The sequence below is a fragment of the Pinus tabuliformis genome, chromosome 2_2, assembly GCF_031772625.1.
Source record: "Pinus tabuliformis cultivar Carrire ecotype Pingquan chromosome 2_2, CPIR1, whole genome shotgun sequence".
Taxonomy (NCBI): domain Eukaryota; kingdom Viridiplantae; phylum Streptophyta; class Pinopsida; order Pinales; family Pinaceae; genus Pinus; species Pinus tabuliformis.
In genome coordinates this window covers 1,225,601,314-1,225,611,773 of record NC_142300.1, presented here as the reverse complement: position 1 = coordinate 1,225,611,773, position 10,460 = coordinate 1,225,601,314, and positions in this window count along the sequence as shown.

Sequence of the window (10,460 nt, the reverse complement as noted above, 5' to 3'; positions counted from 1 at the left end):
GATAAGTTGTTAGTATAGGTGTGTCTCAGGGCTTGGAAATAGGGATTTGGTTGTTAGACTAATAAAAATAGGGATCAAGTTGTCAATGCAGTTAGGATATGATGTGTTTCATAAAAGAAAAAATAATGTAATGACAGAGAGATTAGATGATTGAGAACAAAGTGTGTAAGCGAGAGTTTTGAGTGACAGAGATAGGGTTTGAGACTGAATAGAGGTTAGAAAATTGTTGTAATCAAGCAGAGAGGGCATCACTCTGTAATTTACTTTTTGTTGAATAAATGATCAAGTGTGGTGTTGCGTGTTAATCTAGTACATAAATTCATTCGTATTGGTGTATTGGCATTCTAGACTTAATCGGGTATTTTCTCTGTTTATAACACTTTATTCATAAATCGCGGTTGAATTAGTATTAAGTGTTAATAATGAGCTTAAATGATAAAAACCTTTCCTTAAGCGCTTTTCCTTAAACTATTTTTAAAAGCACGTGGGTTGCATTTGATAAGCAGGAAGCGGTATATCGCACGCCCGAAAGGAGGTAAGTGGTATTATTCGAAGTTTGCGTGATTAACCTTAGTGATCTACAAGTGGCCAAGGAAAACCACTTTTCTTGCGCACTCTCGATTTGTTATCGACTGTGAAAGAATCCACGCGATATTGCATGACAACCGTTTGATTAAATGGTTCACATCGATGGTGGAAATCGTTCGGGTAACTAGAAAGCGGACGAAGTGATATTAGTTGGATCTGGAGGTTTGAGATCAACGGTGTGGATTGAAGCACTCAACCAAAAAGGAAAAGTCAAGGTGGGACCAACAGTGATTGGTCAAATAAAGCAGAAACCTTAGAAGGCAAACACACGTAAAGAACCTGTTTGCACGCAGCTGATTGGTTATAAAGTTAACCATTAGTCTAATAAAATACTACCACCTCATTGTTCATCAACCTCCTGCGTCACAAGATCAGTGTTCGACACTGTCTCCCCTATATCGACCAACTTATTCCTCAACTCCATGATCTGAGAGATGAATGAAACGATTGATTCATTCTCCTCCATTTTACTTCAGAGAATCTTTCTCTTCAGGAACAATAAACGATTCATATTCTTTATCTCATACAAATTCTTGAGAGTTGCCCAAATATCATTTTTTGATTTACACTCTCTGATGTGATGGATAATGCAGTCTTTCACTGATAATTTCAACAGCACTTTCGCTTTTTTCTCCCTCTTCTCCCAATCTTGAATTGCTCTAGTTGTTCTACCTCTAGCTACAGTTGGCTTCAATTCATCCCCATTTACGATCACCCATGCACTTTACCCCTCAAGCAGTGTCTGCAATTTGAATTTCCATTTTGAATAATTAGACCCATCGAGCTTGTTTCTCTCATTCAAGTACACCTCTCCCATATGATTATTCATCGTGATAGGTCGATCTATGGATCTGTCTCAAAATCCTCAATCCTCCAACAATTAATTTTTTTAATAAAAAAACACACAGGGGTAATTTTACTGCAATCTTCACGACATCAAAAACAAAACTCACCAACACTGACGATCTCAATCTTTAAAGATTATGTACCAAAGGGAGATAGAAAAGTTGGCCACCAAAGTATGTTACTAGCCTCGGACTACAAATGACCAAGTGATCTTGGCTTCAAGTAATCTCAACCATAGAGCATTAACACCGCACCTCCAAAATAAAATAGAATAGAGAAAAAAAAACACCAAGATCTGATTTATTGGGTGGAGAAATCTTGGCCTCAGCCGAACCACATTTTCTTTCAATATAGTCGGCGGATTGGTGAGTCGCTACAAATAGATCAACTATTGTAGACAGACCCCATTCTAAAAAAATTAACGACAATGCTCATCCTCCCTCCTTCGACAAAGTTGGATCTCTTGGCTCTTGATTCGAGCAACAACAAAACAATCACCCACGCATCGTAGAGGGAGTCAGGTTGAGATCTGGCAATTGGAAAAAAAAAACTCATAGGAAGGCACCAGCCGATCTATGGATCTCGGCCATAAGAAAACGCTCACAAACGATCTGTATCTTTAACACTAGCTTAAGACCACCAATAACACTGCGATCTTTAACACCTGTGATAGCACAGTGGCTTCAAGCTTCCAATAACAACCAAAGAACTCGTCCAAGCTAGAGAAGGCTGAAGTGAACTCAACACATCGATCAATGCGGGATTTGAAGTGATATATGCGTTGATCTAGATCTATATGAGAGAAGAATATATATATATATATATTGCCAGCCACCACAACTCCACACTTCAACTCCTCTCCAGACACTCTTTGCCACCAAGGGCACTCAGCTATCCAGCCACCAAGGCTTAACACAGGTCCTCAATTCGGCCACAAGGACACTCAGCTACCAAGACTCACCAGCTCTGATATCATGTTAAAATTAAGGAGGACAAAACTTATAATCTGAAACTTGTAGCTCTCAAATGAGCAAGTTGCACCTAGAGAGTGCACAAAGCAGAGAACACACTACAAATTCATTATTCAAATAAGAATATATAATTTTACATCATAATAGGGAGAATTAGAACTCACATCTGGAAAATAGGAACTAATCCTAATCTAGGACACACGCTCAATTGTGAAACAAATTGTCTCCAATAATACATATTCTCCATTAATTTCGACATATTTAAATGTATTTTGGATTTTACTATTTTATGTGCACTCAATTTTTTGCAGATTTAAAAATATTTTGTATTTTTCTATTTTATATACACAAATTTCAGAACACTGTGAATATACAAAGACCATGTTTGACTTTGCCCAGAATCTGGAATGAAAATAGTTGAAAATAATTAATATTATTTTGTATTAATGGAGAAATGGTTACATAGTTGTAATGTATCTCCTTAGTTTAGGCTTTGTTCCTAGAGTTTAGGAGTTTGTTTGCAACTACGTGATTTCTAGTGATGTACTTAATGATGTAATCTTTCATTCATGAATAGTAGAGTGTATGGAGAGAGTTCTCTTTGTATGAGTGCAGTCTCCAGGTGCAGTACTCACCTGTGAGTTGTAACTCCTTCTTTTTAATTCAAGTCTAATTTTTATCTTGGTATCAGAGCTCAGAGTAGGGACAACCTTATTTTTTTTTTAGGATGCATCATTGATTAGATAATTGTAGTGGCAGTGGAGTATCTGTAGAATCAGGTGGACTGCAGTAACACCTGAAGACGGGTCTCAGATGACTGATCATCTCTGAGCGCAAGAAAGGGTTGGCACGGATTTGTCGCGCGCCATTTTTTGAGCAGAAGCGGGTTGGCACGGGTTTTTAACGAACAGACGCGCCCATTGGCGCGGGTTTGATGGTGATAATCGCGCCAGAGAAAAAGAAACGGCAATTGGCATGGATCCGTAGCTGTTAATAACGCCAATTTTGCGACACCCGCACCGATTTTGTTTTTGGCGCGGATCCGTAGCTATTGAGAAGCGCCAATGCGCCAACCTCTTTCTCTTTGAAAAAATTTGCAATTTTTTGCAGATAGGAGTTGCTCGGTGGTGGCACCTTGAATTTGCGGATCTGTTCGGTGGTAGCATATCAGAGTAGCACGGTGGTGGCGTGTTGGAGTTCCTAATCTACTCGGTGGTAGCAAATCGGACTTGCCCGGTGGAGGCGTATTGCCCGGTGGTGGCATATTGAAGTTCCTGATCTACTCAGTGGTAGCAGATCAGACTTGCCCGGTGGTGGCGCATTGGAGTTCCAGATCTGTTTGGTGGCAGCAGATCGGACTTGCCCGGTGGAGGCGTATTGCCCGGTGGTGGCGCATTGAAGTTCCGGATCTGTTCGGTGGCAGCAGATCGGACTTGCCCGGTGGTGGCGCATTGAAGGTACAATTTCTTTCTTTCTTTATTTTTTATTTATTTATTTATTTTATTTTATTTTATTTTAATTTTTATTTTTATTTTTATTTTTTATTTTTTTTTCAGCAGAACAGAGGTTCGGATTTGGTATAAGTCAATATGAATAACAGTTTAGAATCGTATCTCCACGAGTCTGGCAAACTCGATGGATCAAATTTCAACAACTGGAAATTCAAGATGCAGACTTTGCTTGAAAGTGCAAATGCGTGGGCGATCGTCACAGGAAATGAGCTGAGAGCAGGAACAGCGACACAAGAACAAGATTGGGATAAAAGGGAGACAAAAGCAAAGGTCATATTGAAGATGTCCGTCAAGGACAATGTTATCCCTCATATTAGAGACTGTAAATCGGCTGCTGACATTTGGACGACAATCAAAAACCTGTACGAGACGCAGAATACAAACCGTGTCTTGTCACTTAAAGGCAAGCTGTTTGCATTGAAGATGGAGGAGAATGAGTCCGTTACTGGATTCATTGCTCGAGTCAAGGACCTGAGTGACAGATTGGGAGCAATCGGAGAGAAAGTTTCCGATTCAGATCTGGTCACGCTCACATTGAACAGAATGATTGATGAATACCAGACGTTCATCACAGGGCTGTCAGCAAGGGAGAAAGCCCCTTCATTTGAAGAGCTGACAGGGATCCTGCTACAGGAAGAAGAGCGACGACAAAATTTGAAAACTCAGAGCAATGACCTTGCTCTGATGGCAAAAAGGAGACAGTACAGAGGGAAGCAACACCAGCACCAGCAACCGCAGCAGCAGCAGCAGAAAGGAGCCAACACATTTCAGAAGAGACCATTTAAAGGTATGTCTGCTAATGATTTTCCCATCAAGAAATGTTTTTACTATGGAAAACCTGGTCATCAGATTAGAGAGTGTTATAAGAGGCAGGCAGATGAAGGAAGAAACAAACAGAGAAAACATAAGGGTTACTTTGTTGGGGAAGAAGAGGACCACAGCCACGAACTTCGACTATTTACAATCGACTGTGCTCTTTCAGCTTCACAGGGAGATGAGGACGACATATGGTATGTGGACTCTGGCGCATCCTCACATATGACTGGTAAGAAGGACTGGTTTGAATTTCTTGAATAAACTTCATGTGGGTCGAAAATCTATTTAGGAGATGATAGTGGATATGAGATCAAAGGACATGGGGACATTCCTGTAAAGTTACCTAGCGGTGACATTAGACATCTTAAAAATGTATTGTATGTTCCAGGAATTAAGAAAAAATTGGTCTCTGTCTCAATGATTACTGATCAGGATATGCAATTTCAATTCTTTAAGAATAACTATGTCATTAAGGATAGCCAGATGGAAATAGTTGCAAAAGGAGTGCGCGTGGGGAGCTTGTACAGATTAGATGCAAAGAGTATGCCACAGCAAGCAATGGTTGCAGCTGGATCAACAGTCGAAGATCTCTGGCATCAAAGATTCGGCCATCTTAATCTGCAAGACCTCATCTTACTTCAGAGAAAAGGTATGGTTGATGGACTACCTGTTTTTCATAATGTTAAGCTGGATTGTGATGGATGTGCATTAGGGAAAATGCATAGAGAAGAGTTCCCTTTGCATGTTAACAGAAAAGAAAGAGACATTTTAGAACTGGTGCATACAGATATTTGTGGACCTATGCAAACTAGGTCATTAGGAGGAGCATATTACTTTCTCTTATTTACAGATGATTGCACTAGATTTTCATGGATATACTTTCTGAGTAAAAAGAGTCAAGCCTTTCAGTATTTTAAAGAGTTTAAATCTATGGTAGAAAACCAGACAGGAAAAAGGATAAAAATTCTCTGCTCAGATCAAGGGGGAGAATACAGGTTGGGAGAGTTCATGAATTTCTGCAAGCATCATGGGATTGTGCAGCAATTTACAGTGCCACACACTCCACAGCAGAATGGAGTGGCAGAACGGAAGAACAAAACTCTTGTGGAGTGTGCAAGGAGCATGCTTCAAGGTAAGGGTCTATCAAATGGTCTTTGGGCAGAAGCTATTAACACTGCTGTATATTTAAAGAATAGGAGTCCTACTAGATGTTTAGGCTTCAAAACCCCTTTTGAAGCATTGTTTGGATTCAAACCAGCAGTTAGTCATTTAAGAATATTTGGGTCAAAAGCTTATGCTCATATACCTAAGGCAGATAGGAAGAAGTTAGACCCCAAAGCCCTGAAATGTATATTTGTTGGATATGGCACTGAGTTCAAGGCATATAAGTTATATAATCCTGTGACTCACAAAGTTTTTGCAAGCAGAGATGTCATATTTCATGAACAGGTTGAAGAAGGAAAGGAGGATTCTAACAGTGATTGCCACATTCCATTGCTTATAGAAGAAAACAGTGAGGAAGATGAAGAGCAGGAGCAGAAACAAGAAGAAGAAGTAACAGATAATGTAATCAATGATGATGCAAGCGCTGAAATAGACAGAGTTGAGGTAAGTCCCCTACCAAGGAGATCAGGTAGGAAGACTCGATTACCTGCTAAATTGAGAGACTATGCTTTAATGTCAAATATTTTAAACATTGTAGAACCTGCAAATTATGAGGAAGCAAGTAAATCTGATGCATGGAGGGCTGCAATGTGTGAGGAAATAGAGTCAATAAACAGAAACCATACTTGGGATTTGGTTGAATTGCCTGAAGGTAAAACCCCCATAGGATGTAAATGGCTGTATAAACCAAAAATAAATGCAGATGGGAGTATAGAGAAATTTAAAGCTAGACTGGTAGCAAAGGGTTACTCACAGCAAGAGGGAATAGATTTCGATGACACCTTTTCTCCTGTAGCCAAATTAAACACCATTAGAATGTTAATTTCCTTAGCAACAAAACACAAATGGCAGCTACACCAGCTAGATGTTAAGTCTGCATTTTTAAATGGTGACTTGAAGGAAGAAATTTATTTAGTACAGCCTCAAGGTTTTGTGAAAAGGGGTTAGGAACATCTTGTGTGTAAATTGAAAAAGGCACTTTATGGTTTAAAATAGGCACCCAGGTCATGGTATGAGAAGATTGACTCATTTTTTATACAGCATGGCTTTTATAGGAGCTTGAATGATCCAAATATGTATACCAGGTTTAATAAACAGAGGCAAATTATTTTGATTTCTTTGTATGTAGATGATATGATTATAACAAGGAATGCTAACAATCTGATCAAAGAAATCAAGCAGCAAATGTCACAAGTGTTTGAGATGAAAGATCTCGGAAACCTTCATTATTGTTTGGGATTGGAGGTATGGAAAGATTCTGGACAAACTTTTCTCACTCAAGGGAAGGTTCAGAATGGAGCAGTGCAGATCAACAGCAACACCATTACAACAGAATTTAAAGTTGAGCAGTGACGATGGCACTAAAGAAGTGGATGCCACTATGTACAGACAACTAGTTGGCAGTTTGATATATCTGACTACAACTAGACCAGATTTGGCATATTTTGTTAGTGTGTTGAGCCAGTTCATGTCAAAACCACTTGAAAGTCACTGGGTCGCAACAAAGAGTGTGTTGAGGTATCTTAGTGGTACTAGTAATTATGGCATTTTGTACACTGACACTTCTGATGTTATTCTAGTAGGTTTTTCAGATTCTGATTGGGCAGGTAACTTGGATGATCGAAGATCTATCACAGGTTACGCATTCAGCATTGGATCCGGGGTCATAGCATGGAGCAGCAAAAAGCAGAGCACTGTAGCTCTATCTTCATGTGAAGCTGAGTACCAAGCATTGTGTGCAGCCACATGTGAAGCTATCTGGTTGAGAAGACTTCTCAACGATGCAGGAGAAGGACAAAAAGAATCAACTAGTATCAAAACTGACAACCAGAGTACCATCAAGCTTGCATAAAATCCAGTGTTTCATAAAAATACCAAGCATATTGACACTCAGTTCCATTTTGTTCGAGAGAAAATACAGTCAAAAGAAATGTGTTGAATATTGCAAAACTTGTGATAACTTGGCTGATATTTTTGCTAAGCCTCTTGGGCGTGTAAAGTTTGAATTGTTTAGAGGGATGCTAAGAGTTCAGGATAATCCTTTCTCCATTAAGGGGGGAGTTGAAAATAATTAATATTATTTTGTATTAATGGAGAAATGGTTACATAATTGTAACGTATCTCCTTAGTTTATAGGCTTTGTTCCTAGAGTTTAGGAGTTTGTTTGCAACTACCTGATTTCTAGTGATGTACTTAATGATGTAATCTTTCATTCATGAATAGTAGAGTGTACGGAATAGTAGAGTGTACGGAGAGAGTTCTCTTTGTATGAGTTCAGTCTCCAGGTGCAGTACTCACCTGTGAGCTGTAACTCCTTCTTTTTAATTCAAGTCTGATTTTTATCTAAGGTCATGAGCTCACTGATTTCGAGAGGTTAATCCATAATAATGATGAAAAACAATCTGAGAAATCATTTTATTCTTTAATTCAATTCTTTTGTATACTTTTTCTTATCATATCACATTCCTACCCCTGATGCGTCACGATTTTGTGAACATCCAAAAGAAATCATAAGTGTCTATCATGATAGAAACAAAACTAACATTAATCACATCCAAAATATCACTCTATTTACGTTAGTTTCACCTATTTAAACTAGATTCTATAAACCAACGTTCATTCCTTCAGCTGCTAAAAACACATACAAATGTTAAAACATACATCATCATACAAAGAAGCAACAATAAATTAATAATAAAACGATACAAAATTGAATAGTGGCAACTGTAGAGCATCTTTACTGCAATCCAATCTCCTTTCACATGCTCCGCGCCTCAGCTTTTCTCTATATTGAAAAATAACTTAAAAAATACAGCTAAACTCGACAGCCTTTTGAAATCAGTGAATAAAACTGTCTATGAAAATCCAAATTATACCATCCTAACGCATTGCCAAGAGGAGAATATCTGTCATCTCCAAAGGAAGTAACCACGCAAAGTTGCCAAGAAGGAAAGAAAACTGGAAGGAGATTAAATATACAAAATTATAATTAAAAGTTGGAATTGCAGTACATATCAATATATAGAGATATTGGCCTCAATAATGAATCTCATTGAAACTAGTAACAACTTCTTGATGTTTTTATTACATATAAAGTGCCATTGCCACCGTTCATGCAAATATTCATCTCTAAGCATTCTCGAAGATGCTTGGTTGGCATGGGTGACATCAGATATTTAGCAGCATGAGTGGGACTGTGGATTCACACGTATGGCTCACAACTCTCATCGTAGAAGAAGGTGCTCTTGCCTCGGGGAGCATAGCTTCTGTATATATTCTTGCGCATCAGCATTTTACTGCAGCCAAGCTTGAGTGTATAGGTATTTATTAGAATCGATCCTACCCATCTGTGTATATACAGGGCGGTCAGTCAGGTTTCTAACTGTCATTTTGGATTTGGCTGATCTCTTCTTCACCATCAACCACAACAAGAATAAGCACATTATTTGTCTCTAAACATAACAAAATGAGATCGAACGTTTGTATCAACTAGAATATTTTTTCGTTGGGCAACACCAACTTTGTTTAAGTTGCGTTAGGCGCATTAATGCTATATAAGAAGCAACAATTCATTATATATGATAGCAGTGTACGAAGTGTGAAAGAAGACACTAGGAAATGTGTATGGGGAAGAAAGCAAAGAATGAATCGATGGGGTGTGTAGGATATCGGGTATGGACGCATGGAGTTCTACAGGACGGTCGGAATGGCCGCATCGATCCAGAAGGACTGATAGTCGAAGGTGTCACATGGTTGTTAAGGAGTTACAACTTACAACCAAAGCTCACCTTTAGAAGATTCGGGATTTCTTGCTATATAATCAAGGAGAAACAAAACGAAGGACAAGTACGTAAATTTGACTGAGGCAGCATATTAATTTTCTGCCGTTTGAATTTGGCAGTCTTCTCCTCCTGTTCTTCGGAGATGTCCCCTCCATTACTAATGTGGGTAGTACGTTAATTCGATTGGGAGCCGTTCGACAGCTTAATGATAACATCGATATTGGTTGGTTTCAAAGTGCCTAATCACGGGGCCAAGGGTGGAATTTGACGGGAAAAATCCCAGAGCCATTTTTCCCATATTTAACGTTTAAAATTTTGATGTGACTATATTTTCTTATGTGGGTTGAAGTTTATGAAACGTTATTTTGACAGTTTTTTTTTTCCCAAAACATTATTAAGACCTTACATTAAGCATGATGTCACTCATTGCTTTTTTAGTCACTAATGACTTCAAATGCCCAATAACAGTGAAGTTTGATGCTAATTTTTGGCTCACAGAAGCTATTAGAGACAAATCATACCCTCTCCGTTGCATTGTGCTCAAAAAGAGCTTTCTAGTGGTATATAGAAGTCCAAAAAAGGACTCCTGGGGTAGAAGATAAAGCATTTTGAAGGTTTACGTTGGAAAATCCTAGCAAACCAAGAAAATTTCTAAGTATGGAGGGTAAATTGCAATCGAGACTCGGGGATAAAATCGATATCGCTAATCGGGCTTTCTGGCGGCCAAGGAATATTGGCGGGGTGCAAGAATGGTGATTTGCTGATCGTCCATATCACATATC